Source organism: Pungitius pungitius, unplaced genomic scaffold, assembly GCF_949316345.1.
Source record: "Pungitius pungitius unplaced genomic scaffold, fPunPun2.1 scaffold_36, whole genome shotgun sequence".
In the NCBI taxonomy this organism is placed as follows: Eukaryota; Metazoa; Chordata; class Actinopteri; order Perciformes; family Gasterosteidae; genus Pungitius; species Pungitius pungitius.
The window spans coordinates 406,773-432,573 of NW_026909856.1; the positions used below are offsets into that span (position 1 = coordinate 406,773).

At 44.3% G+C, this 25,801-nt stretch overlaps 55 non-coding genes across 55 annotated transcripts; all 55 read left to right on the forward strand.

The window, feature by feature from the left end:
- The first annotated feature begins 171 nt into the window (after positions 1 to 171).
- On the forward strand, positions 172 to 290 carry LOC134116042 (5S ribosomal RNA). The gene has a single exon (XR_009948392.1). It is a non-coding gene; the product is annotated as a 5S ribosomal RNA (ribosomal RNA).
- A 344-nt stretch (positions 291 to 634) lies between these two features.
- LOC134115471 (5S ribosomal RNA) lies at positions 635 to 753 on the forward strand. The gene has a single exon (XR_009947834.1). It is a non-coding gene; the product is annotated as a 5S ribosomal RNA (ribosomal RNA).
- Positions 754 to 1,092: 339 nt separating this feature from the next.
- Positions 1,093 to 1,211, forward strand: LOC134116043 (5S ribosomal RNA). The gene has a single exon (XR_009948393.1). It is a non-coding gene; the product is annotated as a 5S ribosomal RNA (ribosomal RNA).
- Positions 1,212 to 1,604: 393 nt separating this feature from the next.
- On the forward strand, positions 1,605 to 1,723 carry LOC134115472 (5S ribosomal RNA). Its single transcript, XR_009947835.1, has one exon. It is a non-coding gene; the product is annotated as a 5S ribosomal RNA (ribosomal RNA).
- Positions 1,724 to 2,067: 344 nt separating this feature from the next.
- On the forward strand, positions 2,068 to 2,186 carry LOC134115473 (5S ribosomal RNA). The gene has a single exon (XR_009947836.1). It is a non-coding gene; the product is annotated as a 5S ribosomal RNA (ribosomal RNA).
- Positions 2,187 to 2,525: 339 nt separating this feature from the next.
- LOC134116044 (5S ribosomal RNA) lies at positions 2,526 to 2,644 on the forward strand. The gene has a single exon (XR_009948394.1). It is a non-coding gene; the product is annotated as a 5S ribosomal RNA (ribosomal RNA).
- Positions 2,645 to 2,988: 344 nt separating this feature from the next.
- On the forward strand, positions 2,989 to 3,107 carry LOC134115475 (5S ribosomal RNA). The gene has a single exon (XR_009947838.1). It is a non-coding gene; the product is annotated as a 5S ribosomal RNA (ribosomal RNA).
- Positions 3,108 to 3,446: 339 nt separating this feature from the next.
- LOC134116045 (5S ribosomal RNA) lies at positions 3,447 to 3,565 on the forward strand. The gene has a single exon (XR_009948395.1). It is a non-coding gene; the product is annotated as a 5S ribosomal RNA (ribosomal RNA).
- A 393-nt stretch (positions 3,566 to 3,958) lies between these two features.
- LOC134115704 (5S ribosomal RNA) lies at positions 3,959 to 4,077 on the forward strand. The gene has a single exon (XR_009948067.1). It is a non-coding gene; the product is annotated as a 5S ribosomal RNA (ribosomal RNA).
- Positions 4,078 to 4,416: 339 nt separating this feature from the next.
- LOC134116046 (5S ribosomal RNA) lies at positions 4,417 to 4,535 on the forward strand. Its single transcript, XR_009948396.1, has one exon. It is a non-coding gene; the product is annotated as a 5S ribosomal RNA (ribosomal RNA).
- Positions 4,536 to 4,879: 344 nt separating this feature from the next.
- LOC134115476 (5S ribosomal RNA) lies at positions 4,880 to 4,998 on the forward strand. Its single transcript, XR_009947839.1, has one exon. It is a non-coding gene; the product is annotated as a 5S ribosomal RNA (ribosomal RNA).
- Positions 4,999 to 5,337: 339 nt separating this feature from the next.
- Positions 5,338 to 5,456, forward strand: LOC134116047 (5S ribosomal RNA). The gene has a single exon (XR_009948397.1). It is a non-coding gene; the product is annotated as a 5S ribosomal RNA (ribosomal RNA).
- Positions 5,457 to 5,800: 344 nt separating this feature from the next.
- On the forward strand, positions 5,801 to 5,919 carry LOC134115477 (5S ribosomal RNA). The gene has a single exon (XR_009947840.1). It is a non-coding gene; the product is annotated as a 5S ribosomal RNA (ribosomal RNA).
- Positions 5,920 to 6,258: 339 nt separating this feature from the next.
- On the forward strand, positions 6,259 to 6,377 carry LOC134116048 (5S ribosomal RNA). Its single transcript, XR_009948398.1, has one exon. It is a non-coding gene; the product is annotated as a 5S ribosomal RNA (ribosomal RNA).
- A 393-nt stretch (positions 6,378 to 6,770) lies between these two features.
- On the forward strand, positions 6,771 to 6,889 carry LOC134115721 (5S ribosomal RNA). The gene has a single exon (XR_009948084.1). It is a non-coding gene; the product is annotated as a 5S ribosomal RNA (ribosomal RNA).
- A 344-nt stretch (positions 6,890 to 7,233) lies between these two features.
- Positions 7,234 to 7,352, forward strand: LOC134115478 (5S ribosomal RNA). The gene has a single exon (XR_009947841.1). It is a non-coding gene; the product is annotated as a 5S ribosomal RNA (ribosomal RNA).
- Positions 7,353 to 7,696: 344 nt separating this feature from the next.
- LOC134115479 (5S ribosomal RNA) lies at positions 7,697 to 7,815 on the forward strand. Its single transcript, XR_009947842.1, has one exon. It is a non-coding gene; the product is annotated as a 5S ribosomal RNA (ribosomal RNA).
- A 339-nt stretch (positions 7,816 to 8,154) lies between these two features.
- LOC134116049 (5S ribosomal RNA) lies at positions 8,155 to 8,273 on the forward strand. Its single transcript, XR_009948399.1, has one exon. It is a non-coding gene; the product is annotated as a 5S ribosomal RNA (ribosomal RNA).
- Positions 8,274 to 8,617: 344 nt separating this feature from the next.
- On the forward strand, positions 8,618 to 8,736 carry LOC134115546 (5S ribosomal RNA). Its single transcript, XR_009947909.1, has one exon. It is a non-coding gene; the product is annotated as a 5S ribosomal RNA (ribosomal RNA).
- A 339-nt stretch (positions 8,737 to 9,075) lies between these two features.
- Positions 9,076 to 9,194, forward strand: LOC134116051 (5S ribosomal RNA). The gene has a single exon (XR_009948401.1). It is a non-coding gene; the product is annotated as a 5S ribosomal RNA (ribosomal RNA).
- A 344-nt stretch (positions 9,195 to 9,538) lies between these two features.
- On the forward strand, positions 9,539 to 9,657 carry LOC134115481 (5S ribosomal RNA). Its single transcript, XR_009947844.1, has one exon. It is a non-coding gene; the product is annotated as a 5S ribosomal RNA (ribosomal RNA).
- A 344-nt stretch (positions 9,658 to 10,001) lies between these two features.
- On the forward strand, positions 10,002 to 10,120 carry LOC134115482 (5S ribosomal RNA). Its single transcript, XR_009947845.1, has one exon. It is a non-coding gene; the product is annotated as a 5S ribosomal RNA (ribosomal RNA).
- Positions 10,121 to 10,459: 339 nt separating this feature from the next.
- On the forward strand, positions 10,460 to 10,578 carry LOC134116052 (5S ribosomal RNA). Its single transcript, XR_009948402.1, has one exon. It is a non-coding gene; the product is annotated as a 5S ribosomal RNA (ribosomal RNA).
- A 344-nt stretch (positions 10,579 to 10,922) lies between these two features.
- LOC134115483 (5S ribosomal RNA) lies at positions 10,923 to 11,041 on the forward strand. The gene has a single exon (XR_009947846.1). It is a non-coding gene; the product is annotated as a 5S ribosomal RNA (ribosomal RNA).
- Positions 11,042 to 11,380: 339 nt separating this feature from the next.
- Positions 11,381 to 11,499, forward strand: LOC134116053 (5S ribosomal RNA). Its single transcript, XR_009948403.1, has one exon. It is a non-coding gene; the product is annotated as a 5S ribosomal RNA (ribosomal RNA).
- A 393-nt stretch (positions 11,500 to 11,892) lies between these two features.
- On the forward strand, positions 11,893 to 12,011 carry LOC134115705 (5S ribosomal RNA). The gene has a single exon (XR_009948068.1). It is a non-coding gene; the product is annotated as a 5S ribosomal RNA (ribosomal RNA).
- Positions 12,012 to 12,350: 339 nt separating this feature from the next.
- Positions 12,351 to 12,469, forward strand: LOC134116054 (5S ribosomal RNA). The gene has a single exon (XR_009948404.1). It is a non-coding gene; the product is annotated as a 5S ribosomal RNA (ribosomal RNA).
- A 344-nt stretch (positions 12,470 to 12,813) lies between these two features.
- Positions 12,814 to 12,932, forward strand: LOC134115484 (5S ribosomal RNA). The gene has a single exon (XR_009947847.1). It is a non-coding gene; the product is annotated as a 5S ribosomal RNA (ribosomal RNA).
- A 339-nt stretch (positions 12,933 to 13,271) lies between these two features.
- Positions 13,272 to 13,390, forward strand: LOC134116055 (5S ribosomal RNA). Its single transcript, XR_009948405.1, has one exon. It is a non-coding gene; the product is annotated as a 5S ribosomal RNA (ribosomal RNA).
- Positions 13,391 to 13,734: 344 nt separating this feature from the next.
- LOC134115485 (5S ribosomal RNA) lies at positions 13,735 to 13,853 on the forward strand. Its single transcript, XR_009947848.1, has one exon. It is a non-coding gene; the product is annotated as a 5S ribosomal RNA (ribosomal RNA).
- A 339-nt stretch (positions 13,854 to 14,192) lies between these two features.
- On the forward strand, positions 14,193 to 14,311 carry LOC134116056 (5S ribosomal RNA). The gene has a single exon (XR_009948406.1). It is a non-coding gene; the product is annotated as a 5S ribosomal RNA (ribosomal RNA).
- A 393-nt stretch (positions 14,312 to 14,704) lies between these two features.
- Positions 14,705 to 14,823, forward strand: LOC134115722 (5S ribosomal RNA). The gene has a single exon (XR_009948085.1). It is a non-coding gene; the product is annotated as a 5S ribosomal RNA (ribosomal RNA).
- A 344-nt stretch (positions 14,824 to 15,167) lies between these two features.
- On the forward strand, positions 15,168 to 15,286 carry LOC134115487 (5S ribosomal RNA). Its single transcript, XR_009947850.1, has one exon. It is a non-coding gene; the product is annotated as a 5S ribosomal RNA (ribosomal RNA).
- Positions 15,287 to 15,630: 344 nt separating this feature from the next.
- On the forward strand, positions 15,631 to 15,749 carry LOC134115488 (5S ribosomal RNA). The gene has a single exon (XR_009947851.1). It is a non-coding gene; the product is annotated as a 5S ribosomal RNA (ribosomal RNA).
- Positions 15,750 to 16,088: 339 nt separating this feature from the next.
- Positions 16,089 to 16,207, forward strand: LOC134116057 (5S ribosomal RNA). The gene has a single exon (XR_009948407.1). It is a non-coding gene; the product is annotated as a 5S ribosomal RNA (ribosomal RNA).
- Positions 16,208 to 16,551: 344 nt separating this feature from the next.
- LOC134115540 (5S ribosomal RNA) lies at positions 16,552 to 16,670 on the forward strand. Its single transcript, XR_009947903.1, has one exon. It is a non-coding gene; the product is annotated as a 5S ribosomal RNA (ribosomal RNA).
- Positions 16,671 to 17,009: 339 nt separating this feature from the next.
- Positions 17,010 to 17,128, forward strand: LOC134116058 (5S ribosomal RNA). The gene has a single exon (XR_009948408.1). It is a non-coding gene; the product is annotated as a 5S ribosomal RNA (ribosomal RNA).
- A 344-nt stretch (positions 17,129 to 17,472) lies between these two features.
- LOC134115489 (5S ribosomal RNA) lies at positions 17,473 to 17,591 on the forward strand. The gene has a single exon (XR_009947852.1). It is a non-coding gene; the product is annotated as a 5S ribosomal RNA (ribosomal RNA).
- Positions 17,592 to 17,935: 344 nt separating this feature from the next.
- Positions 17,936 to 18,054, forward strand: LOC134115490 (5S ribosomal RNA). Its single transcript, XR_009947853.1, has one exon. It is a non-coding gene; the product is annotated as a 5S ribosomal RNA (ribosomal RNA).
- Positions 18,055 to 18,393: 339 nt separating this feature from the next.
- On the forward strand, positions 18,394 to 18,512 carry LOC134116059 (5S ribosomal RNA). Its single transcript, XR_009948409.1, has one exon. It is a non-coding gene; the product is annotated as a 5S ribosomal RNA (ribosomal RNA).
- A 344-nt stretch (positions 18,513 to 18,856) lies between these two features.
- LOC134115491 (5S ribosomal RNA) lies at positions 18,857 to 18,975 on the forward strand. Its single transcript, XR_009947854.1, has one exon. It is a non-coding gene; the product is annotated as a 5S ribosomal RNA (ribosomal RNA).
- Positions 18,976 to 19,319: 344 nt separating this feature from the next.
- Positions 19,320 to 19,438, forward strand: LOC134115542 (5S ribosomal RNA). Its single transcript, XR_009947905.1, has one exon. It is a non-coding gene; the product is annotated as a 5S ribosomal RNA (ribosomal RNA).
- A 339-nt stretch (positions 19,439 to 19,777) lies between these two features.
- Positions 19,778 to 19,896, forward strand: LOC134116060 (5S ribosomal RNA). The gene has a single exon (XR_009948410.1). It is a non-coding gene; the product is annotated as a 5S ribosomal RNA (ribosomal RNA).
- Positions 19,897 to 20,240: 344 nt separating this feature from the next.
- LOC134115492 (5S ribosomal RNA) lies at positions 20,241 to 20,359 on the forward strand. The gene has a single exon (XR_009947855.1). It is a non-coding gene; the product is annotated as a 5S ribosomal RNA (ribosomal RNA).
- Positions 20,360 to 20,703: 344 nt separating this feature from the next.
- Positions 20,704 to 20,822, forward strand: LOC134115493 (5S ribosomal RNA). Its single transcript, XR_009947856.1, has one exon. It is a non-coding gene; the product is annotated as a 5S ribosomal RNA (ribosomal RNA).
- A 339-nt stretch (positions 20,823 to 21,161) lies between these two features.
- On the forward strand, positions 21,162 to 21,280 carry LOC134116062 (5S ribosomal RNA). Its single transcript, XR_009948412.1, has one exon. It is a non-coding gene; the product is annotated as a 5S ribosomal RNA (ribosomal RNA).
- A 344-nt stretch (positions 21,281 to 21,624) lies between these two features.
- LOC134115494 (5S ribosomal RNA) lies at positions 21,625 to 21,743 on the forward strand. Its single transcript, XR_009947857.1, has one exon. It is a non-coding gene; the product is annotated as a 5S ribosomal RNA (ribosomal RNA).
- A 344-nt stretch (positions 21,744 to 22,087) lies between these two features.
- LOC134115495 (5S ribosomal RNA) lies at positions 22,088 to 22,206 on the forward strand. The gene has a single exon (XR_009947858.1). It is a non-coding gene; the product is annotated as a 5S ribosomal RNA (ribosomal RNA).
- A 339-nt stretch (positions 22,207 to 22,545) lies between these two features.
- Positions 22,546 to 22,664, forward strand: LOC134116063 (5S ribosomal RNA). Its single transcript, XR_009948413.1, has one exon. It is a non-coding gene; the product is annotated as a 5S ribosomal RNA (ribosomal RNA).
- Positions 22,665 to 23,008: 344 nt separating this feature from the next.
- Positions 23,009 to 23,127, forward strand: LOC134115496 (5S ribosomal RNA). The gene has a single exon (XR_009947859.1). It is a non-coding gene; the product is annotated as a 5S ribosomal RNA (ribosomal RNA).
- A 339-nt stretch (positions 23,128 to 23,466) lies between these two features.
- On the forward strand, positions 23,467 to 23,585 carry LOC134116064 (5S ribosomal RNA). Its single transcript, XR_009948414.1, has one exon. It is a non-coding gene; the product is annotated as a 5S ribosomal RNA (ribosomal RNA).
- Positions 23,586 to 23,978: 393 nt separating this feature from the next.
- Positions 23,979 to 24,097, forward strand: LOC134115498 (5S ribosomal RNA). Its single transcript, XR_009947861.1, has one exon. It is a non-coding gene; the product is annotated as a 5S ribosomal RNA (ribosomal RNA).
- A 344-nt stretch (positions 24,098 to 24,441) lies between these two features.
- Positions 24,442 to 24,560, forward strand: LOC134115499 (5S ribosomal RNA). Its single transcript, XR_009947862.1, has one exon. It is a non-coding gene; the product is annotated as a 5S ribosomal RNA (ribosomal RNA).
- Positions 24,561 to 24,899: 339 nt separating this feature from the next.
- LOC134116065 (5S ribosomal RNA) lies at positions 24,900 to 25,018 on the forward strand. Its single transcript, XR_009948415.1, has one exon. It is a non-coding gene; the product is annotated as a 5S ribosomal RNA (ribosomal RNA).
- A 393-nt stretch (positions 25,019 to 25,411) lies between these two features.
- Positions 25,412 to 25,530, forward strand: LOC134115500 (5S ribosomal RNA). The gene has a single exon (XR_009947863.1). It is a non-coding gene; the product is annotated as a 5S ribosomal RNA (ribosomal RNA).
- The last annotated feature ends 271 nt before the right edge of the window (positions 25,531 to 25,801 follow it).

Sequence of the window (25,801 nt, forward strand, 5' to 3'; positions counted from 1 at the left end):
CACCGATTGGCTGGGACTCCTGGGCGGGTCTTCTCTAGTCCATCCAATTTTCGGCATGGGATGTCACAGCCTTCTTTGCATACCCTTATTTAACCCACACAAAGATGCCAACGGCTGGCGTGTCATAATTCATTGACGCATTATAAAGGATTAGGAAAAAGATAAAAAGCAGCTTACGGCCATACCTCTCTGGTTCCGCCCGATCTCGTCTGATCTCGGAAGCTAAGCAGAGCAGGGCCTGGTTAGTACCTGGATGGAAGACCGCCTGGGAATCCCAGGTGCCGTAAGCTTTTTCACTTCTCTCTCCGAAAGCCGCCGAGCGCCGCAGATTGTACACCTGTTTTAACGTTGGATATGAAAGGAAATTAGACAATATTATCCAAAATGATTCCGTTTCATGATTGCTAAATTAGTGTTGGTCAACATTTACGATTGGCATACTGTTGTTTGTAATTTAGCCGTTGAAATACAGGTGCTAACCCAACATGTTAGAATTGCCAGTGAAGAAAAGTAAAGTTACCTTCAGGCTTTAGGAACCTCTCTTGCCAATGCTAAGAACTGCTTTAATTTTAGAAAAAGAAACTTCTGATTATCTTTGACACGTTTTAAAGGATTAGGAAAAAGATGAAAAGCAGCTTACGTCCATACCTCTCTGGTTCCGCCCGATCTCGTCTGATCTCGGAAGCTAAGCAGAGCAGGGCCTGGTTAGTACCTGGATGGAAGACCGCCTGGGAATCCCAGGTGCCGTAAGCTTTTTCACTTCTCTCTCTGAAAGCCGCCCAGCGCCGTAAATTGTACACCTACACAATTGTAAAAAAAATTTCACATTGTAGAAGAGATGCAATAGGAAGAAGATGAAAGGTGGCTTACGTCCATACCATCGTCAGGCCATTTGAGGTGGCGGGGACTGCAATGGCCATTCACCGATTGGCTGGGACTCCTGGGCGGGTCTTCTCTAGTCCATCCAATTTTCGGCATGGGATGTCACAGCCTTCTTTGCATACCCTTATTTAACCCACACAAAGATGCCAACGGCTGGCGTGTCATAATTCATTGACGCATTATAAAGGATTAGGAAAAAGATAAAAAGCAGCTTACGGCCATACCTCTCTGGTTCCGCCCGATCTCGTCTGATCTCGGAAGCTAAGCAGAGCAGGGCCTGGTTAGTACCTGGATGGAAGACCGCCTGGGAATCCCAGGTGCCGTAAGCTTTTTCACTTCTCTCTGAAAGCTGCAGAGCGCCGCAGATTGTACACCTACAAATTACAAAAAGTATATCACATTGTTGAAGAGATGCATGTTTAGTGTTGTTTTAACGTTGGATATGAAAGGAAATTAGACAATATTATCCAAAATGATTCCGTTTCATGATTGCTAAATTAGTGTTGGTCAACATTTACGATTGGCATACTGTTGTTTGTAATTTAGCCGTTGAAATACAGGTGCTAACCCAACATGTTAGAATTGCCAGTGAAGAAAAGTAAAGTTACCTTCAGGCTTTAGGAACCTCTCTTGCCAATGCTAAGAACTGCTTCAATTTTAGAAAAAGAAACTTCTGATTATCTTTGACACGTTTTAAAGGATTAGGAAAAAGATGAAAAGCAGCTTACGTCCATACCTCTCTGGTTCCGCCCGATCTCGTCTGATCTCGGAAGCTAAGCAGAGCAGGGCCTGGTTAGTACCTGGATGGAAGACCGCCTGGGAATCCCAGGTGCCGTAAGCTTTTTCACTTCTCTCTCCGAAAGCCGCCGAGCGCCGCAGATTGTACACCTGTTTTAACGTTGGATATGAAAGGAAATTAGACAATATTATCCAAAATGATTCCGTTTCATGATTGCTAAATTAGTGTTGGTCAACATTTACGATTGGCATACTGTTGTTTGTAATTTAGCCGTTGAAATACAGGTGCTAACCCAACATGTTAGAATTGCCAGTGAAGAAAAGTAAAGTTACCTTCAGGCTTTAGGAACCTCTCTTGCCAATGCTAACAACTGCTTCAATTTTAGAAAAAGAAACTTCTGATTATCTTTGACACGTTTTAAAGGATTAGGAAAAAGATGAAAAGCAGCTTACGTCCATACCTCTCTGGTTCCGCCCGATCTCGTCTGATCTCGGAAGCTAAGCAGAGCAGGGCCTGGTTAGTACCTGGATGGAAGACCGCCTGGGAATCCCAGGTGCCGTAAGCTTTTTCACTTCTCTCTCCGAAAGCCGCCCAGCGCCGTAAATTGTACACCTACACAATTGTAAAAAAAATTTCACATGGTAGAAGAGATGCAATAGGAAGAAGATGAAAGGTGGCTTACGTCCGTACCATCGTCAGGCCATTTGAGGTGGCGGGGACTGCAATGGCCATTCACCGATTGGCTGGGACTCCTGGGCGGGTCTTCTCTAGTCCATCCAATTTTCGGCATGGGATGTCACAGCCTTCTTTGCATACCCTTATTTAACCCACACAAAGATGCCAACGGCTGGCGTGTCATAATTCATTGACGCATTATAAAGGATTAGGAAAAAGATAAAAAGCAGCTTACGGCCATACCTCTCTGGTTCCGCCCGATCTCGTCTGATCTCGGAAGCTAAGCAGAGCAGGGCCTGGTTAGTACCTGGATGGAAGACCGCCTGGGAATCCCAGGTGCCGTAAGCTTTTTCACTTCTCTCTCCGAAAGCCGCCGAGCGCCGCAGATTGTACACCTGTTTTAACGTTGGATATGAAAGGAAATTAGACAATATTATCCAAAATGATTCCGTTTCATGATTGCTAAATTAGTGTTGGTCAACATTTACGATTGGCATACTGTTGTTTGTAATTTAGCCGTTGAAATACAGGTGCTAACCCAACATGTTAGAATTGCCAGTGAAGAAAAGTAAAGTTACCTTCAGGCTTTAGGAACCTCTCTTGCCAATGCTAAGAACTGCTTTAATTTTAGAAAAAGAAACTTCTGATTATCTTTGACACGTTTTAAAGGATTAGGAAAAAGATGAAAAGCAGCTTACGTCCATACCTCTCTGGTTCCGCCCGATCTCGTCTGATCTCGGAAGCTAAGCAGAGCAGGGCCTGGTTAGTACCTGGATGGAAGACCGCCTGGGAATCCCAGGTGCCGTAAGCTTTTTCACTTCTCTCTCTGAAAGCCGCCCAGCGCCGTAAATTGTACACCTACACAATTGTAAAAAAAATTTCACATTGTAGAAGAGATGCAATAGGAAGAAGATGAAAGGTGGCTTACGTCCATACCATCGTCAGGCCATTTGAGGTGGCGGGGACTGCAATGGCCATTCACCGATTGGCTGGGACTCCTGGGCGGGTCTTCTCTAGTCCATCCAATTTTCGGCATGGGATGTCACAGCCTTCTTTGCATACCCTTATTTAACCCACACAAAGATGCCAACGGCTGGCGTGTCATAATTCATTGACGCATTATAAAGGATTAGGAAAAAGATAAAAAGCAGCTTACGGCCATACCTCTCTGGTTCCGCCCGATCTCGTCTGATCTCGGAAGCTAAGCAGAGCAGGGCCTGGTTAGTACCTGGATGGAAGACCGCCTGGGAATCCCAGGTGCCGTAAGCTTTTTCACTTCTCTCTGAAAGCTGCAGAGCGCCGCAGATTGTACACCTACAAATTACAAAAAGTATATCACATTGTTGAAGAGATGCATGTTTAGTGTTGTTTTAACGTTGGATATGAAAGGAAATTAGACAATATTATCCAAAATGATTCCGTTTCATGATTGCTAAATTAGTGTTGGTCAACATTTACGATTGGCATACTGTTGTTTGTAATTTAGCCGTTGATATACAGGTGCTAACCCAACATGTTAGAATTGCCAGTGAAGAAAAGTAAAGTTACCTTCAGGCTTTAGGAACCTCTCTTGCCAATGCTAACAACTGCTTCAATTTTAGAAAAAGAAACTTCTGATTATCTTTGACACGTTTTAAAGGATTAGGAAAAAGATGAAAAGCAGCTTACGTCCATACCTCTCTGGTTCCGCCCGATCTCGTCTGTTCTCGGAAGCTAAGCAGAGCAGGGCCTGGTTAGTACCTGGATGGAAGACCGCCTGGGAATCCCAGGTGCCGTAAGCTTTTTCACTTCTCTCTCTGAAAGCCGCCCAGCGCCGTAGATTGTACACCTACACAATTGTAAAAAAAAATTCACATTGTAGAAGAGATGCAATAGGAAGAAGATGAAAGGTGGCTTACGTCCGTACCATCGTCAGGCCATTTGAGGTGGCGGGGACTGCAATGGCCATTCACCGATTGGCTGGGACTCCTGGGCGGGTCTTCTCTAGTCCATCCAATTTTCGGCATGGGATGTCACAGCCTTCTTTGCATACCCTTATTTAACCCACACAAAGATGCCAACGGCTGGCGTGTCATAATTCATTGACGCATTATAAAGGATTAGGAAAAAGATAAAAAGCAGCTTACGGCCATACCTCTCTGGTTCCGCCCGATCTCGTCTGATCTCGGAAGCTAAGCAGAGCAGGGCCTGGTTAGTACCTGGATGGAAGACCGCCTGGGAATCCCAGGTGCCGTAAGCTTTTTCACTTCTCTCTCCGAAAGCCGCCGAGCGCCGCAGATTGTACACCTGTTTTAACGTTGGATATGAAAGGAAATTAGACAATATAATCCAAAATGATTCCGTTTCATGATTGCTAAATTAGTGTTGGTCAACATTTACGATTGGCATACTGTTGTTTGTAATTTAGCCGTTGAAATACAGGTGCTAACCCAACATGTTAGAATTGCCAGTGAAGAAAAGTAAAGTTACCTTCAGGCTTTAGGAACCTCTCTTGCCAATGCTAAGAACTGCTTTAATTTTAGAAAAAGAAACTTCTGATTATCTTTGACACGTTTTAAAGGATTAGGAAAAAGATGAAAAGCAGCTTACGTCCATACCTCTCTGGTTCCGCCCGATCTCGTCTGATCTCGGAAGCTAAGCAGAGCAGGGCCTGGTTAGTACCTGGATGGAAGACCGCCTGGGAATCCCAGGTGCCGTAAGCTTTTTCACTTCTCTCTCTGAAAGCCGCCCAGCGCCGTAAATTGTACACCTACACAATTGTAAAAAAAATTTCACATTGTAGAAGAGATGCAATAGGAAGAAGATGAAAGGTGGCTTACGTCCGTACCATCGTCAGGCCATTTGAGGTGGCGGGGACTGCAATGGCCATTCACCGATTGGCTGGGACTCCTGGGCGGGTCTTCTCTAGTCCATCCAATTTTCGGCATGGGATGTCACAGCCTTCTTTGCATACCCTTATTTAACCCACACAAAGATGCCAACGGCTGGCGTGTCATAATTCATTGACGCATTATAAAGGATTAGGAAAAAGATAAAAAGCAGCTTACGGCCATACCTCTCTGGTTCCGCCCGATCTCGTCTGATCTCGGAAGCTAAGCAGAGCAGGGCCTGGTTAGTACCTGGATGGAAGACCGCCTGGGAATCCCAGGTGCCGTAAGCTTTTTCACTTCTCTCTCCGAAAGCCGCCGAGCGCCGCAGATTGTACACCTGTTTTAACGTTGGATATGAAAGGAAATTAGACAATATTATCCAAAATGATTCCGTTTCATGATTGCTAAATTAGTGTTGGTCAACATTTACGATTGGCATACTGTTGTTTGTAATTTAGCCGTTGAAATACAGGTGCTAACCCAACATGTTAGAATTGCCAGTGAAGAAAAGTAAAGTTACCTTCAGGCTTTAGGAACCTCTCTTGCCAATGCTAAGAACTGCTTTAATTTTAGAAAAAGAAACTTCTGATTATCTTTGACACGTTTTAAAGGATTAGGAAAAAGATGAAAAGCAGCTTACGTCCATACCTCTCTGGTTCCGCCCGATCTCGTCTGATCTCGGAAGCTAAGCAGAGCAGGGCCTGGTTAGTACCTGGATGGAAGACCGCCTGGGAATCCCAGGTGCCGTAAGCTTTTTCACTTCTCTCTCTGAAAGCCGCCCAGCGCCGTAAATTGTACACCTACACAATTGTAAAAAAAATTTCACATTGTAGAAGAGATGCAATAGGAAGAAGATGAAAGGTGGCTTACGTCCATACCATCGTCAGGCCATTTGAGGTGGCGGGGACTGCAATGGCCATTCACCGATTGGCTGGGACTCCTGGGCGGGTCTTCTCTAGTCCATCCAATTTTCGGCATGGGATGTCACAGCCTTCTTTGCATACCCTTATTTAACCCACACAAAGATGCCAACGGCTGGCGTGTCATAATTCATTGACGCATTATAAAGGATTAGGAAAAAGATAAAAAGCAGCTTACGGCCATACCTCTCTGGTTCCGCCCGATCTCGTCTGATCTCGGAAGCTAAGCAGAGCAGGGCCTGGTTAGTACCTGGATGGAAGACCGCCTGGGAATCCCAGGTGCCGTAAGCTTTTTCACTTCTCTCTGAAAGCTGCAGAGCGCCGCAGATTGTACACCTACAAATTACAAAAAGTATATCACATTGTTGAAGAGATGCATGTTTAGTGTTGTTTTAACGTTGGATATGAAAGGAAATTAGACAATATTATCCAAAATGATTCCGTTTCATGATTGCTAAATTAGTGTTGGTCAACATTTACGATTGGCATACTGTTGTTTGTAATTTAGCCGTTGAAATACAGGTGCTAACCCAACATGTTAGAATTGCCAGTGAAGAAAAGTAAAGTTACCTTCAGGCTTTAGGAACCTCTCTTGCCAATGCTAAGAACTGCTTCAATTTTAGAAAAAGAAACTTCTGATTATCTTTGACACGTTTTAAAGGATTAGGAAAAAGATGAAAAGCAGCTTACGTCCATACCTCTCTGGTTCCGCCCGATCTCGTCTGATCTCGGAAGCTAAGTAGAGCAGGGCCTGGTTAGTACCTGGATGGAAGACCGCCTGGGAATCTCAGGTGCCGTAAGCTTTTTCACTTCTCTCTCCGAAAGCCGCCGAGCGCCGCAGATTGTACACCTGTTTTAACGTTGGATATGAAAGGAAATTAGACAATATTATCCAAAATGATTCCGTTTCATGATTGCTAAATTAGTGTTGGTCAACATTTACGATTGGCATACTGTTGTTTGTAATTTAGCCGTTGAAATACAGGTGCTAACCCAACATGTTAGAATTGCCAGTGAAGAAAAGTAAAGTTACCTTCAGGCTTTAGGAACCTCTCTTGCCAATGCTAAGAACTGCTTCAATTTTAGAAAAAGAAACTTCTGATTATCTTTGACACGTTTTAAAGGATTAGGAAAAAGATGAAAAGCAGCTTACGTCCATACCTCTCTGGTTCCGCCCGATCTCGTCTGATCTCGGAAGCTAAGCAGAGCAGGGCCTGGTTAGTACCTGGATGGAAGACCGCCTGGGAATCCCAGGTGCCGTAAGCTTTTTCACTTCTCTCTCCGAAAGCCGCCGAGCGCCGCAGATTGTACACCTGTTTTAACGTTGGATATGAAAGGAAATTAGACAATATTATCCAAAATGATTCCGTTTCATGATTGCTAAATTAGTGTTGATCAACATTTACGATTGGCATACTGTTGTTTGTAATTTAGCCGTTGAAATACAGGTGCTAACCCAACATGTTAGAATTGCCAGTGAAGAAAAGTAAAGTTACCTTCAGGCTTTAGGAACCTCTCTTGCCAATGCTAAGAACTGCTTCAATTTTAGAAAAAGAAACTTCTGATTATCTTTGACACGTTTTAAAGGATTAGGAAAAAGATGAAAAGCAGCTTACGTCCATACCTCTCTGGTTCCGCCCGATCTCGTCTGATCTCGGAAGCTAAGCAGAGCAGGGCCTGGTTAGTACCTGGATGGAAGACCGCCTGGGAATCCCAGGTGCCGTAAGCTTTTTCACTTCTCTCTCTGAAAGCCGCCCAGCGCCGTAGATTGTACACCTACACAATTGTAAAAAAAATTTCACATTGTAGAAGAGATGCAATAGGAAGAAGATGAAAGGTGGCTTACGTCCATACCATCGTCAGGCCATTTGAGGTGGCGGGGACTGCAATGGCCATTCACCGATTGGCTGGGACTCCTGGGCGGGTCTTCTCTAGTCCATCCAATTTTCGGCATGGGATGTCACAGCCTTCTTTGCATACCCTTATTTAACCCACACAAAGATGCCAACGGCAGGCGTGTCATAATTCATTGACGCATTATAAAGGATTAGGAAAAAGATAAAAAGCAGCTTACGGCCATACCTCTCTGGTTCCGCCCGATCTCGTCTGATCTCGGAAGCTAAGCAGAGCAGGGCCTGGTTAGTACCTGGATGGAAGACCGCCTGGGAATCCCAGGTGCCGTAAGCTTTTTCACTTCTCTCTCCGAAAGCCGCCGAGCGCCGCAGATTGTACACCTGTTTTAACGTTGGATATGAAAGGAAATTAGACAATATTATCCAAAATGATTCCGTTTCATGATTGCTAAATTAGTGTTGATCAACATTTACGATTGGCATACTGTTGTTTGTAATTTAGCCGTTGAAATACAGGTGCTAACCCAACATGTTAGAATTGCCAGTGAAGAAAAGTAAAGTTACCTTCAGGCTTTAGGAACCTCTCTTGCCAATGCTAAGAACTGCTTCAATTTTAGAAAAAGAAACTTCTGATTATCTTTGACACGTTTTAAAGGATTAGGAAAAAGATGAAAAGCAGCTTACGTCCATACCTCTCTGGTTCCGCCCGATCTCGTCTGATCTCGGAAGCTAAGCAGAGCAGGGCCTGGTTAGTACCTGAATGGAAGACCGCCTGGGAATCCCAGGTGCTGTAAGCTTTTTCACTTCTCTCTCTGAAAGCCGCCCAGCGCCGTAGATTGTACACCTACACAATTGTAAAAAAAAATTCACATTGTAGAAGAGATGCAATAGGAAGAAGATGAAAGGTGGCTTACGTCCATACCATCGTCAGGCCATTTGAGGTGGCGGGGACTGCAATGGCCATTCACCGATTGGCTGGGACTCCTGGGCGGGTCTTCTCTAGTCCATCCAATTTTCGGCATGGGATGTCACAGCCTTCTTTGCATACCCTTATTTAACCCACACAAAGATGCCGACGGCAGGCGTGTCATAATTCATTGACGCATTATAAAGGATTAGGAAAAAGATAAAAAGCAGCTTACGGCCATACCTCTCTGGTTCCGCCCGATCTCGTCTGATCTCGGAAGCTAAGCAGAGCAGGGCCTGGTTAGTACCTGGATGGAAGACCGCCTGGGAATCCCAGGTGCCGTAAGCTTTTTCACTTCTCTCTCCGAAAGCCGCCGAGCGCCGCAGATTGTACACCTGTTTTAACGTTGGATATGAAAGGAAATTAGACAATATTATCCAAAATGATTCCGTTTCATGATTGCTAAATTAGTGTTGGTCAACATTTACGATTGGCATACTGTTGTTTGTAATTTAGCCGTTGAAATACAGGTGCTAACCCAACATGTTAGAATTGCCAGTGAAGAAAAGTAAAGTTACCTTCAGGCTTTAGGAACCTCTCTTGCCAATGCTAAGAACTGCTTCAATTTTAGAAAAAGAAACTTCTGATTATCTTTGACACGTTTTAAAGGATTAGGAAAAAGATGAAAAGCAGCTTACGTCCATACCTCTCTGGTTCCGCCCGATCTCGTCTGATCTCGGAAGCTAAGCAGAGCAGGGCCTGGTTAGTACCTGGATGGAAGACCGCCTGGGAATCCCAGGTGCCGTAAGCTTTTTCACTTCTCTCTCCGAAAGCCGCCGAGCGCCGCAGATTGTACACCTGTTTTAACGTTGGATATGAAAGGAAATTAGACAATATTATCCAAAATGATTCCGTTTCATGATTGCTAAATTAGTGTTGGTCAACATTTACGATTGGCATACTGTTGTTTGTAATTTAGCCGTTGAAATACAGGTGCTAACCCAACATGTTAGAATTGCCAGTGAAGAAAAGTAAAGTTACCTTCAGGCTTTAGGAACCTCTCTTGCCAATGCTAACAACTGCTTCAATTTTAGAAAAAGAAACTTCTGATTATCTTTGACACGTTTTAAAGGATTAGGAAAAAGATGAAAAGCAGCTTACGTCCATACCTCTCTGGTTCCGCCCGATCTCGTCTGATCTCGGAAGCTAAGCAGAGCAGGGCCTGGTTAGTACCTGGATGGAAGACCGCCTGGGAATCCCAGGTGCCGTAAGCTTTTTCACTTCTCTCTCCGAAAGCCGCCCAGCGCCGTAAATTGTACACCTACACAATTGTAAAAAAAATTTCACATGGTAGAAGAGATGCAATAGGAAGAAGATGAAAGGTGGCTTACGTCCGTACCATCGTCAGGCCATTTGAGGTGGCGGGGACTGCAATGGCCATTCACCGATTGGCTGGGACTCCTGGGCGGGTCTTCTCTAGTCCATCCAATTTTCGGCATGGGATGTCACAGCCTTCTTTGCATACCCTTATTTAACCCACACAAAGATGCCAACGGCTGGCGTGTCATAATTCATTGACGCATTATAAAGGATTAGGAAAAAGATAAAAAGCAGCTTACGGCCATACCTCTCTGGTTCCGCCCGATCTCGTCTGATCTCGGAAGCTAAGCAGAGCAGGGCCTGGTTAGTACCTGGATGGAAGACCGCCTGGGAATCCCAGGTGCCGTAAGCTTTTTCACTTCTCTCTCCGAAAGCCGCCGAGCGCCGCAGATTGTACACCTGTTTTAACGTTGGATATGAAAGGAAATTAGACAATATTATCCAAAATGATTCCGTTTCATGATTGCTAAATTAGTGTTGGTCAACATTTACGATTGGCATACTGTTGTTTGTAATTTAGCCGTTGAAATACAGGTGCTAACCCAACATGTTAGAATTGCCAGTGAAGAAAAGTAAAGTTACCTTCAGGCTTTAGGAACCTCTCTTGCCAATGCTAAGAACTGCTTTAATTTTAGAAAAAGAAACTTCTGATTATCTTTGACACGTTTTAAAGGATTAGGAAAAAGATGAAAAGCAGCTTACGTCCATACCTCTCTGGTTCCGCCCGATCTCGTCTGATCTCGGAAGCTAAGCAGAGCAGGGCCTGGTTAGTACCTGGATGGAAGACCGCCTGGGAATCCCAGGTGCCGTAAGCTTTTTCACTTCTCTCTCTGAAAGCCGCCCAGCGCCGTAAATTGTACACCTACACAATTGTAAAAAAAATTTCACATTGTAGAAGAGATGCAATAGGAAGAAGATGAAAGGTGGCTTACGTCCATACCATCGTCAGGCCATTTGAGGTGGCGGGGACTGCAATGGCCATTCACCGATTGGCTGGGACTCCTGGGCGGGTCTTCTCTAGTCCATCCAATTTTCGGCATGGGATGTCACAGCCTTCTTTGCATACCCTTATTTAACCCACACAAAGATGCCAACGGCTGGCGTGTCATAATTCATTGACGCATTATAAAGGATTAGGAAAAAGATAAAAAGCAGCTTACGGCCATACCTCTCTGGTTCCGCCCGATCTCGTCTGATCTCGGAAGCTAAGCAGAGCAGGGCCTGGTTAGTACCTGGATGGAAGACCGCCTGGGAATCCCAGGTGCCGTAAGCTTTTTCACTTCTCTCTGAAAGCTGCAGAGCGCCGCAGATTGTACACCTACAAATTACAAAAAGTATATCACATTGTTGAAGAGATGCATGTTTAGTGTTGTTTTAACGTTGGATATGAAAGGAAATTAGACAATATTATCCAAAATGATTCCGTTTCATGATTGCTAAATTAGTGTTGGTCAACATTTACGATTGGCATACTGTTGTTTGTAATTTAGCCGTTGAAATACAGGTGCTAACCCAACATGTTAGAATTGCCAGTGAAGAAAAGTAAAGTTACCTTCAGGCTTTAGGAACCTCTCTTGCCAATGCTAACAACTGCTTCAATTTTAGAAAAAGAAACTTCTGATTATCTTTGACACGTTTTAAAGGATTAGGAAAAAGATGAAAAGCAGCTTACGTCCATACCTCTCTGGTTCCGCCCGATCTCGTCTGTTCTCGGAAGCTAAGCAGAGCAGGGCCTGGTTAGTACCTGGATGGAAGACCGCCTGGGAATCCCAGGTGCCGTAAGCTTTTTCACTTCTCTCTCTGAAAGCCGCCCAGCGCCGTAGATTGTACACCTACACAATTGTAAAAAAAAATTCACATTGTAGAAGAGATGCAATAGGAAGAAGATGAAAGGTGGCTTACGTCCGTACCATCGTCAGGCCATTTGAGGTGGCGGGGACTGCAATGGCCATTCACCGATTGGCTGGGACTCCTGGGCGGGTCTTCTCTAGTCCATCCAATTTTCGGCATGGGATGTCACAGCCTTCTTTGCATACCCTTATTTAACCCACACAAAGATGCCAACGGCTGGCGTGTCATAATTCATTGACGCATTATAAAGGATTAGGAAAAAGATAAAAAGCAGCTTACGGCCATACCTCTCTGGTTCCGCCCGATCTCGTCTGATCTCGGAAGCTAAGCAGAGCAGGGCCTGGTTAGTACCTGGATGGAAGACCGCCTGGGAATCCCAGGTGCCGTAAGCTTTTTCACTTCTCTCTCCGAAAGCCGCCGAGCGCCGCAGATTGTACACCTGTTTTAACGTTGGATATGAAAGGAAATTAGACAATATTATCCAAAATGATTCCGTTTCATGATTGCTAAATTAGTGTTGGTCAACATTTACGATTGGCATACTGTTGTTTGTAATTTAGCCGTTGAAATACAGGTGCTAACCCAACATGTTAGAATTGCCAGTGAAGAAAAGTAAAGTTACCTTCAGGCTTTAGGAACCTCTCTTGCCAATGCTAAGAACTGCTTTAATTTTAGAAAAAGAAACTTCTGATTATCTTTGACACGTTTTAAAGGATTAGGAAAAAGATGAAAAGCAGCTTACGTCCATACCTCTCTGGTTCCGCCCGATCTCGTCTGATCTCGGAAGCTAAGCAGAGCAGGGCCTGGTTAGTACCTGGATGGAAGACCGCCTGGGAATCCCAGGTGCCGTAAGCTTTTTCACTTCTCTCTCTGAAAGCCGCCCAGCGCCGTAAATTGTACACCTACACAATTGTAAAAAAAATTTCACATTGTAGAAGAGATGCAATAGGAAGAAGATGAAAGGTGGCTTACGTCCGTACCATCGTCAGGCCATTTGAGGTGGCGGGGACTGCAATGGCCATTCACCGATTGGCTGGGACTCCTGGGCGGGTCTTCTCTAGTCCATCCAATTTTCGGCATGGGATGTCACAGCCTTCTTTGCATACCCTTATTTAACCCACACAAAGATGCCAACGGCTGGCGTGTCATAATTCATTGACGCATTATAAAGGATTAGGAAAAAGATAAAAAGCAGCTTACGGCCATACCTCTCTGGTTCCGCCCGATCTCGTCTGATCTCGGAAGCTAAGCAGAGCAGGGCCTGGTTAGTACCTGGATGGAAGACCGCCTGGGAATCCCAGGTGCCGTAAGCTTTTTCACTTCTCTCTCCGAAAGCCGCCGAGCGCCGCAGATTGTACACCTGTTTTAACGTTGGATATGAAAGGAAATTAGACAATATTATCCAAAATGATTCCGTTTCATGATTGCTAAATTAGTGTTGGTCAACATTTACGATTGGCATACTGTTGTTTGTAATTTAGCCGTTGAAATACAGGTGCTAACCCAACATGTTAGAATTGCCAGTGAAGAAAAGTAAAGTTACCTTCAGGCTTTAGGAACCTCTCTTGCCAATGCTAAGAACTGCTTTAATTTTAGAAAAAGAAACTTCTGATTATCTTTGACACGTTTTAAAGGATTAGGAAAAAGATGAAAAGCAGCTTACGTCCATACCTCTCTGGTTCCGCCCGATCTCGTCTGATCTCGGAAGCTAAGCAGAGCAGGGCCTGGTTAGTACCTGGATGGAAGACCGCCTGGGAATCCCAGGTGCCGTAAGCTTTTTCACTTCTCTCTCTGAAAGCCGCCCAGCGCCGTAAATTGTACACCTACACAATTGTAAAAAAAATTTCACATTGTAGAAGAGATGCAATAGGAAGAAGATGAAAGGTGGCTTACGTCCATACCATCGTCAGGCCATTTGAGGTGGCGGGGACTGCAATGGCCATTCACCGATTGGCTGGGACTCCTGGGCGGGTCTTCTCTAGTCCATCCAATTTTCGGCATGGGATGTCACAGCCTTCTTTGCATACCCTTATTTAACCCACACAAAGATGCCAACGGCTGGCGTGTCATAATTCATTGACGCATTATAAAGGATTAGGAAAAAGATAAAAAGCAGCTTACGGCCATACCTCTCTGGTTCCGCCCGATCTCGTCTGATCTCGGAAGCTAAGCAGAGCAGGGCCTGGTTAGTACCTGGATGGAAGACCGCCTGGGAATCCCAGGTGCCGTAAGCTTTTTCACTTCTCTCTGAAAGCTGCAGAGCGCCGCAGATTGTACACCTACAAATTACAAAAAGTATATCACATTGTTGAAGAGATGCATGTTTAGTGTTGTTTTAACGTTGGATATGAAAGGAAATTAGACAATATTATCCAAAATGATTCCGTTTCATGATTGCTAAATTAGTGTTGGTCAACATTTACGATTGGCATACTGTTGCTTGTAATTTAGCCGTTGAAATACAGGTGCTAACCCAACATGTTAGAATTGCCAGTGAAGAAAAGTAAAGTTACCTTCAGGCTTTAGGAACCTCTCTTGCCAATGCTAAGAACTGCTTCAATTTTAGAAAAAGAAACTTCTGATTATCTTTGACACGTTTTAAAGGATTAGGAAAAAGATGAAAAGCAGCTTACGTCCATACCTCTCTGGTTCCGCCCGATCTCGTCTGATCTCGGAAGCTAAGTAGAGCAGGGCCTGGTTAGTACCTGGATGGAAGACCGCCTGGGAATCTCAGGTGCCGTAAGCTTTTTCACTTCTCTCTCCGAAAGCCGCCGAGCGCCGCAGATTGTACACCTGTTTTAACGTTGGATATGAAAGGAAATTAGACAATATTATCCAAAATGATTCCGTTTCATGATTGCTAAATTAGTGTTGGTCAACATTTACGATTGGCATACTGTTGTTTGTAATTTAGCCGTTGAAATACAGGTGCTAACCCAACATGTTAGAATTGCCAGTGAAGAAAAGTAAAGTTACCTTCAGGCTTTAGGAACCTCTCTTGCCAATGCTAAGAACTGCTTCAATTTTAGAAAAAGAAACTTCTGATTATCTTTGACACGTTTTAAAGGATTAGGAAAAAGATGAAAAGCAGCTTACGTCCATACCTCTCTGGTTCCGCCCGATCTCGTCTGATCTCGGAAGCTAAGCAGAGCAGGGCCTGGTTAGTACCTGGATGGAAGACCGCCTGGGAATCCCAGGTGCCGTAAGCTTTTTCACTTCTCTCTCCGAAAGCCGCCGAGCGCCGCAGATTGTACACCTGTTTTAACGTTGGATATGAAAGGAAATTAGACAATATTATCCAAAATGATTCCGTTTCATGATTGCTAAATTAGTGTTGATCAACATTTACGATTGGCATACTGTTGTTTGTAATTTAGCCGTTGAAATACAGGTGCTAACCCAACATGTTAGAATTGCCAGTGAAGAAAAGTAAAGTTACCTTCAGGCTTTAGGAACCTCTCTTGCCAATGCTAAGAACTGCTTCAATTTTAGAAAAAGAAACTTCTGATTATCTTTGACACGTTTTAAAGGATTAGGAAAAAGATGAAAAGCAGCTTACGTCCATACCTCTCTGGTTCCGCCCGATCTCGTCTGATCTCGGAAGCTAAGCAGAGCAGGGCCTGGTTAGTACCTGGATGGAAGACCGCCTGGGAATCCCAGGTGCCGTAAGCTTTTTCACTTCTCTCTCTGAAAGCCGCCCAGCGCCGTAGATTGTACACCTACACAATTGTAAAAAAAAATTCACATTGTAGAAGAGATGCAATAGGAAGAAGATGAAAGGTGGCTTACGTCCATACCATCGTCAGGCCATTTGAGGTGGCGGGGACTGCAATGGCCATTCACCGATTGGCTGGGACTCCTGGGCGGGTCTTCTCTAGTCCATCCAATTTTCGGCATGGGATGTCACAGCCTTCTTTGCATACCCTTATTTAACCCACACAAAGATGCCAACGGCAGGCGTGTCATAATTCATTGACGCATTATAAAGGATTAGGAAAAAGATAAAAAGCAGCTTACGGCCATACCTCTCTGGTTCCGCCCGATCTCGTCTGATCTCGGAAGCTAAGCAGAGCAGGGCCTGGTTAGTACCTGGATGGAAGACCGCCTGGGAATCCCAGGTGCCGTAAGCTTTTTCACTTCTCTCTCCGAAAGCCGCCGAGCGCCGCAGATTGTACACCTGTTTTAACGTTGGATATGAAAGGAAATTAGACAATATTATCCAAAATGATTCCGTTTCATGATTGCTAAATTAGTGTTGATCAACATTTACGATTGGCATACTGTTGTTTGTAATTTAGCCGTTGAAATACAGGTGCTAACCCAACATGTTAGAATTGCCAGTGAAGAAAAGTAAAGTTACCTTCAGGCTTTAGGAACCTCTCTTGCCAATGCTAAGAACTGCTTCAATTTTAGAAAAAGAAACTTCTGATTATCTTTGACACGTTTTAAAGGATTAGGAAAAAGATGAAAAGCAGCTTACGTCCATACCTCTCTGGTTCCGCCCGATCTCGTCTGATCTCGGAAGCTAAGCAGAGCAGGGCCTGGTTAGTACCTGGATGGAAGACCGCCTGGGAATCCCAGGTGCTGTAAGCTTTTTCACTTCTCTCTCTGAAAGCCGCCCAGCGCCGTAGATTGTACACCTACACAATTGTAAAAAAAAATTCACATTGTAGAAGAGATGCAATAGGAAGAAGATGAAAGGTGGCTTACGTCCATACCATCGTCAGGCCATTTGAGGTGGCGGGGACTGCAATGGCCATTCACCGATTGGCTGGGACTCCTGGGCGGGTCTTCTCTAGTCCATCCAATTTTCGGCATGGGATGTCACAGCCTTCTTTGCATACCCTTATTTAACCCACACAAAGATGCCGACGGCAGGCGTGTCATAATTCATTGACGCATTATAAAGGATTAGGAAAAAGATAAAAAGCAGCTTACGGCCATACCTCTCTGGTTCCGCCCGATCTCGTCTGATCTCGGAAGCTAAGCAGAGCAGGGCCTGGTTAGTACCTGGATGGAAGACCGCCTGGGAATCCCAGGTGCCGTAAGCTTTTTCACTTCTCTCTCCGAAAGCCGCCGAGCGCCGCAGATTGTACACCTGTTTTAACGTTGGATATGAAAGGAAATTAGACAATATTATCCAAAATGATTCCGTTTCATGATTGCTAAATTAGTGTTGGTCAACATTTACGATTGGCATACTGTTGTTTGTAATTTAGCCGTTGAAATACAGGTGCTAACCCAACATGTTAGAATTGCCAGTGAAGAAAAGTAAAGTTACCTTCAGGCTTTAGGAACCTCTCTTGCCAATGCTAAGAACTGCTTCAATTTTAGAAAAAGAAACTTCTGATTATCTTTGACACGTTTTAAAGGATTAGGAAAAAGATGAAAAGCAGCTTACGTCCATACCTCTCTGGTTCCGCCCGATCTCGTCTGATCTCGGAAGCTAAGCAGAGCAGGGCCTGGTTAGTACCTGGATGGAAGACCGCCTGGGAATCCCAGGTGCCGTAAGCTTTTTCACTTCTCTCTCCGAAAGCCGCCGAGCGCCGCAGATTGTACACCTGTTTTAACGTTGGATATGAAAGGAAATTAGACAATATTATCCAAAATGATTCCGTTTCATGATTGCTAAATTAGTGTTGATCAACATTTACGATTGGCATACTGTTGTTTGTAATTTAGCCGTTGAAATACAGGTGCTAACCCAACATGTTAGAATTGCCAGTGAAGAAAAGTAAAGTTACCTTCAGGCTTTAGGAACCTCTCTTGCCAATGCTAAGAACTGCTTCAATTTTAGAAAAAGAAACTTCTGATTATCTTTGACACGTTTTAAAGGATTAGGAAAAAGATGAAAAGCAGCTTACGTCCATACCTCTCTGGTTCCGCCCGATCTCGTCTGATCTCGGAAGCTAAGCAGAGCAGGGCCTGGTTAGTACCTGGATGGAAGACCGCCTGGGAATCCCAGGTGCCGTAAGCTTTTTCACTTCTCTCTCTGAAAGCCGCCCAGCGCCGTAGATTGTACACCTACACAATTGTAAAAAAAATTTCACATTGTAGAAGAGATGCAATAGGAAGAAGATGAAAGGTGGCTTACGTCCATACCATCGTCAGGCCATTTGAGGTGGCGGGGACTGCAATGGCCATTCACCGATTGGCTGGGACTCCTGGGCGGGTCTTCTCTAGTCCATCCAATTTTCGGCATGGGATGTCACAGCCTTCTTTGCATACCCTTATTTAACCCACACAAAGATGCCAACGGCAGGCGTGTCATAATTCATTGACGCATTATAAAGGATTAGGAAAAAGATAAAAAGCAGCTTACGGCCATACCTCTCTGGTTCCGCCCGATCTCGTCTGATCTCGGAAGCTAAGCAGAGCAGGGCCTGGTTAGTACCTGGATGGAAGACCGCCTGGGAATCCCAGGTGCCGTAAGCTTTTTCACTTCTCTCTCCGAAAGCCGCCGAGCGCCGCAGATTGTACACCTGTTTTAACGTTGGATATGAAAGGAAATTAGACAATATTATCCAAAATGATTCCGTTTCATGATTGCTAAATTAGTGTTGATCAACATTTACGATTGGCATACTGTTGTTTGTAATTTAGCCGTTGAAATACAGGTGCTAACCCAACATGTTAGAATTGCCAGTGAAGAAAAGTAAAGTTACCTTCAGGCTTTAGGAACCTCTCTTGCCAATGCTAAGAACTGCTTCAATTTTAGAAAAAGAAACTTCTGATTATCTTTGACACGTTTTAAAGGATTAGGAAAAAGATGAAAAGCAGCTTACGTCCATACCTCTCTGGTTCCGCCCGATCTCGTCTGATCTCGGAAGCTAAGCAGAGCAGGGCCTGGTTAGTACCTGGATGGAAGACCGCCTGGGAATCCCAGGTGCCGTAAGCTTTTTCACTTCTCTCTCCGAAAGCCGCCGAGCGCCGCAGATTGTACACCTGTTTTAACGTTGGATATGAAAGGAAATTAGACAATATTATCCAAAATGATTCCGTTTCATGATTGCTAAATTAGTGTTGATCAACATTTAAGATTGGCATACTGTTGTTTGTAATTTAGCCGTTGAAATACAGGTGCTAACCCAACATGTTAGAATTGCCAGTGAAGAAAAGTAAAGTTACCTTCAGGCTTTAGGAACCTCTCTTGCCAATGCTAAGAACTGCTTCAATTTTAGAAAAAGAAACTTCTGATTATCTTTGACACGTTTTAAAGGATTAGGAAAAAGATGAAAAGCAGCTTACGTCCATACCTCTCTGGTTCCGCCCGATCTCGTCTGATCTCGGAAGCTAAGCAGAGCAGGGCCTGGTTAGTACCTGGATGGAAGACCGCCTGGGAATCCCAGGTGCTGTAAGCTTTTTCACTTCTCTCTCTGAAAGCCGCCCAGCGCCGTAGATTGTACACCTACACAATTGTAAAAAAAAATTCACATTGTAGAAGAGATGCAATAGGAAGAAGATGAAAGGTGGCTTACGTCCATACCATCGTCAGGCCATTTGAGGTGGCGGGGACTGCAATGGCCATTCACCGATTGGCTGGGACTCCTGGGCGGGTCTTCTCTAGTCCATCCAATTTTCGGCATGGGATGTCACAGCCTTCTTTGCATACCCTTATTTAACCCACACAAAGATGCCGACGGCAGGCGTGTCATAATTCATTGACGCATTATAAAGGATTAGGAAAAAGATAAAAAGCAGCTTACGGCCATACCTCTCTGGTTCCGCCCGATCTCGTCTGATCTCGGAAGCTAAGCAGAGCAGGGCCTGGTTAGTACCTGGATGGAAGACCGCCTGGGAATCCCAGGTGCCGTAAGCTTTTTCACTTCTCTCTCCGAAAGCCGCCGAGCGCCGCAGATTGTACACCTGTTTTAACGTTGGATATGAAAGGAAATTAGACAATATTATCCAAAATGATTCCGTTTCATGATTGCTAAATTAGTGTTGGTCAACATTTACGATTGGCATACTGTTGTTTGTAATTTAGCCGTTGAAATACAGGTGCTAACCCAACATGTTAGAATTGCCAGTGAAGAAAAGTAAAGTTACCTTCAGGCTTTAGGAACCTCTCTTGCCAATGCTAAGAACTGCTTCAATTTTAGAAAAAGAAACTTCTGATTATCTTTGACACGTTTTAAAGGATTAGGAAAAAGATGAAAAGCAGCTTACGTCCATACCTCTCTGGTTCCGCCCGATCTCGTCTGATCTCGGAAGCTAAGCAGAGCAGGGCCTGGTTAGTACCTGGATGGAAGACCGCCTGGGAATCCCAGGTGCCGTAAGCTTTTTCACTTCTCTCTCCGAAAGCCGCCGAGCGCCGCAGATTGTACACCTGTTTTAACGTTGGATATGAAAGGAAATTAGACAATATTATCCAAAATGATTCCGTTTCATGATTGCTAAATTAGTGTTGATCAACATTTACGATTGGCATACTGTTGTTTGTAATTTAGCCGTTGAAATACAGGTGCTAACCCAACATGTTAGAATTGCCAGTGAAGAAAAGTAAAGTTACCTTCAGGCTTTAGGAACCTCTCTTGCCAATGCTAAGAACTGCTTCAATTTTAGAAAAAGAAACTTCTGATTATCTTTGACACGTTTTAAAGGATTAGGAAAAAGATGAAAAGCAGCTTACGTCCATACCTCTCTGGTTCCGCCCGATCTCGTCTGATCTCGGAAGCTAAGCAGAGCAGGGCCTGGTTAGTACCTGGATGGAAGACCGCCTGGGAATCCCAGGTGCCGTAAGCTTTTTCACTTCTCTCTCTGAAAGCCGCCCAGCGCCGTAGATTGTACACCTACACAATTGTAAAAAAAATTTCACATTGTAGAAGAGATGCAATAGGAAGAAGATGAAAGGTGGCTTACGTCCATACCATCGTCAGGCCATTTGAGGTGGCGGGGACTGCAATGGCCATTCACCGATTGGCTGGGACTCCTGGGCGGGTCTTCTCTAGTCCATCCAATTTTCGGCATGGGATGTCACAGCCTTCTTTGCATACCCTTATTTAACCCACACAAAGATGCCAACGGCAGGCGTGTCATAATTCATTGACGCATTATAAAGGATTAGGAAAAAGATAAAAAGCAGCTTACGGCCATACCTCTCTGGTTCCGCCCGATCTCGTCTGATCTCGGAAGCTAAGCAGAGCAGGGCCTGGTTAGTACCTGGATGGAAGACCGCCTGGGAATCCCAGGTGCCGTAAGCTTTTTCACTTCTCTCTCCGAAAGCCGCCGAGCGCCGCAGATTGTACACCTGTTTTAACGTTGGATATGAAAGGAAATTAGACAATATTATCCAAAATGATTCCGTTTCATGATTGCTAAATTAGTGTTGATCAACATTTACGATTGGCATACTGTTGTTTGTAATTTAGCCGTTGAAATACAGGTGCTAACCCAACATGTTAGAATTGCCAGTGAAGAAAAGTAAAGTTACCTTCAGGCTTTAGGAACCTCTCTTGCCAATGCTAAGAACTGCTTCAATTTTAGAAAAAGAAACTTCTGATTATCTTTGACACGTTTTAAAGGATTAGGAAAAAGATGAAAAGCAGCTTACGTCCATACCTCTCTGGTTCCGCCCGATCTCGTCTGATCTCGGAAGCTAAGCAGAGCAGGGCCTGGTTAGTACCTGGATGGAAGACCGCCTGGGAATCCCAGGTGCCGTAAGCTTTTTCACTTCTCTCTCCGAAAGCCGCCGAGCGCCGCAGATTGTACACCTGTTTTAACGTTGGATATGAAAGGAAATTAGACAATATTATCCAAAATGATTCCGTTTCATGATTGCTAAATTAGTGTTGATCAACATTTAAGATTGGCATACTGTTGTTTGTAATTTAGCCGTTGAAATACAGGTGCTAACCCAACATGTTAGAATTGCCAGTGAAGAAAAGTAAAGTTACCTTCAGGCTTTAGGAACCTCTCTTGCCAATGCTAAGAACTGCTTCAATTTTAGAAAAAGAAACTTCTGATTATCTTTGACACGTTTTAAAGGATTAGGAAAAAGATGAAAAGCAGCTTACGTCCATACCTCTCTGGTTCCGCCCGATCTCGTCTGATCTCGGAAGCTAAGCAGAGCAGGGCCTGGTTAGTACCTGGATGGAAGACCGCCTGGGAATCCCAGGTGCCGTAAGCTTTTTCACTTCTCTCTCTGAAAGCCGCCCAGCGCCGTAGATTGTACACCTACACAATTGTAAAAAAAATTTCACATTGTAGAAGAGATGCAATAGGAAGAAGATGAAAGGTGGCTTACGTCCATACCATCGTCAGGCCATTTGAGGTGGCGGGGACTGCAATGGCCATTCACCGATTGGCTGGGACTCCTGGGCGGGTCTTCTCTAGTCCATCCAATTTTCGGCATGGGATGTCACAGCCTTCTTTGCATACCCTTATTTAACCCACACAAAGATGCCAACGGCAGGCGTGTCATAATTCATTGACGCATTATAAAGGATTAGGAAAAAGATAAAAAGCAGCTTACGGCCATACCTCTCTGGTTCCGCCCGATCTCGTCTGATCTCGGAAGCTAAGCAGAGCAGGGCCTGGTTAGTACCTGGATGGAAGACCGCCTGGGAATCCCAGGTGCCGTAAGCTTTTTCACTTCTCTCTCCGAAAGCCGCCGAGCGCCGCAGATTGTACACCTGTTTTAACGTTGGATATGAAAGGAAATTAGACAATATTATCCAAAATGATTCCGTTTCATGATTGCTAAATTAGTGTTGATCAACATTTACGATTGGCATACTGTTGTTTGTAATTTAGCCGTTGAAATACAGGTGCTAACCCAACATGTTAGAATTGCCAGTGAAGAAAAGTAAAGTTACCTTCAGGCTTTAGGAACCTCTCTTGCCAATGCTAAGAACTGCTTCAATTTTAGAAAAAGAAACTTCTGATTATCTTTGACACGTTTTAAAGGATTAGGAAAAAGATGAAAAGCAGCTTACGTCCATACCTCTCTGGTTCCGCCCGATCTCGTCTGATCTCGGAAGCTAAGCAGAGCAGGGCCTGGTTAGTACCTGGATGGAAGACCGCCTGGGAATCCCAGGTGCCGTAAGCTTTTTCACTTCTCTCTCTGAAAGCCGCCCAGCGCCGTAGATTGTACACCTACACAATTGTAAAAAAAAATTCACATTGTAGAAGAGATGCAATAGGAAGAAGATGAAAGGTGGCTTACGTCCATACCATCGTCAGGCCATTTGAGGTGGCGGGGACTGCAATGGCCATTCACCGATTGGCTGGGACTCCTGGGCGGGTCTTCTCTAGTCCATCCAATTTTCGGCATGGGATGTCACAGCCTTCTTTGCATACCCTTATTTAACCCACACAAAGATGCCGACGGCAGGCGTGTCATAATTCATTGACACATTATAAAGGATTAGGAAAAAGATAAAAAGCAGCTTACGGCCATACCTCTCTGGTTCCGCCCGATCTCGTCTGATCTCGGAAGCTAAGCAGAGCAGGGCCTGGTTAGTACCTGGATGGAAGACCGCCTGGGAATCCCAGGTGCCGTAAGCTTTTTCACTTCTCTCTGAAAGCTGCAGAGCGCCGCAGATTGTACACCTACAAATTACAAAAAGTATATCACATTGTTGAAGAGATGCATGTTTAGTGTTGTTTTAACGTTGGATATGAAAGGAAATTAGACAATATTATCCAAAATGATTCCGTTTCATGATTGCTAAATTAGTGTTGATCAACATTTACGATTGGCATACTGTTGTTTGTAATTTAGCCGTTGAAATACAGGTGCTAACCCAACATGTTAGAATTGCCAGTGAAGAAAAGTAAAGTTACCTTCAGGCTTTAGGAACCTCTCTTGCCAATGCTAAGAACTGCTTCAATTTTAGAAAAAGAAACTTCTGATTATCTTTGACACGTTTTAAAGGATTAGGAAAAAGATGAAAAGCAGCTTACGTCCATACCTCTCTGGTTCCGCCCGATCTCGTCTGATCTCGGAAGCTAAGCAGAGCAGGGCCTGGTTAGTACCTGGATGGAAGACCGCCTGGGAATCCCAGGTGCCGTAAGCTTTTTCACTTCTCTCTCCGAAAGCCGCCGAGCGCCGCAGATTGTACACCTGTTTTAACGTTGGATATGAAAGGAAATTAGACAATATTATCCAAAATGATTCCGTTTCATGATTGCTAAATTAGTGTTGATCAACATTTACGATTGGCATACTGTTGTTTGTAATTTAGCCGTTGAAATACAGGTGCTAACCCAACATGTTAGAATTGCCAGTGAAGAAAAGTAAAGTTACCTTCAGGCTTTAGGAACCTCTCTTGCCAATGCTAAGAACTGCTTCAATTTTAGAAAAAGAAACTTCTGATTATCTTTGACACGTTTTAAAGGATTAGGAAAAAGATGAAAAGCAGCTTACGTCCATACCTCTCTGGTTCCGCCCGATCTCGTCTGATCTCGGAAGCTAAGCAGAGCAGGGCCTGGTTAGTACCTGGATGGAAGACCGCCTGGGAATCCCAGGTGCCGTAAGCTTTTTCACTTCTCTCTCTGAAAGCCGCCCAGCGCCGTAGATTGTACACCTACACAATTGTAAAAAAAAATTCACATTGTAGAAGAGATGCAATAGGAAGAAGATGAAAGGTGGCTTACGTCCATACCATCGTCAGGCCATTTGAGGTGGCGGGGACTGCAATGGCCATTCACCGATTGGCTGGGACTCCTGGGCGGGTCTTCTCTAGTCCATCCAATTTTCGGCATGGGATGTCACAGCCTTCTTTGCATACCCTTATTTAACCCACACAAAGATGCCGACGGCAGGCGTGTCATAATTCATTGACACATTATAAAGGATTAGGAAAAAGATAAAAAGCAGCTTACGGCCATACCTCTCTGGTTCCGCCCGATCTCGTCTGATCTCGGAAGCTAAGCAGAGCAGGGCCTGGTTAGTACCTGGATGGAAGACCGCCTGGGAATCCCAGGTGCCGTAAGCTTTTTCACTTCTCTCTGAAAGCTGCAGAGCGCCGCAGATTGTACACCTACAAATTACAAAAAGTATATCACATTGTTGAAGAGATGCATGTTTAGTGTTGTTTTAACGTTGGATATGAAAGGAAATTAGACAATATTATCCAAAATGATTCCGTTTCATGATTGCTAAATTAGTGTTGATCAACATTTACGATTGGCATACTGTTGTTTGTAATTTAGCCGTTGAAATACAGGTGCTAACCCAACATGTTAGAATTGCCAGTGAAGAAAAGTAAAGTTACCTTCAGGCTTTAGGAACCTCTCTTGCCAATGCTAAGAACTGCTTCAATTTTAGAAAAAGAAACTTCTGATTATCTTTGACACGTTTTAAAGGATTAGGAAAAAGATGAAAAGCAGCTTACGTCCATACCTCTCTGGTTCCGCCCGATCTCGTCTGATCTCGGAAGCTAAGCAGAGCAGGGCCTGGTTAGTACCTGGATGGAAGACCGCCTGGGAATCCCAGGTGCCGTAAGCTTTTTCACTTCTCTCTCCGAAAGCCGCCGAGCGCCGCAGATTGTACACCTGTTTTAACGTTGGATATGAAAGGAAATTAGACAATATTATCCAAAATGATTCCGTTTCATGATTGCTAAATTAGTGTTGATCAACATTTACGATTGGCATACTGTTGTTTGTAATTTAGCCGTTGAAATACAGGTGCTAACCCAACATGTTAGAATTGCCAGTGAAGAAAAGTAAAGTTACCTTCAGGCTTTAGGAACCTCTCTTGCCAATGCTAAGAACTG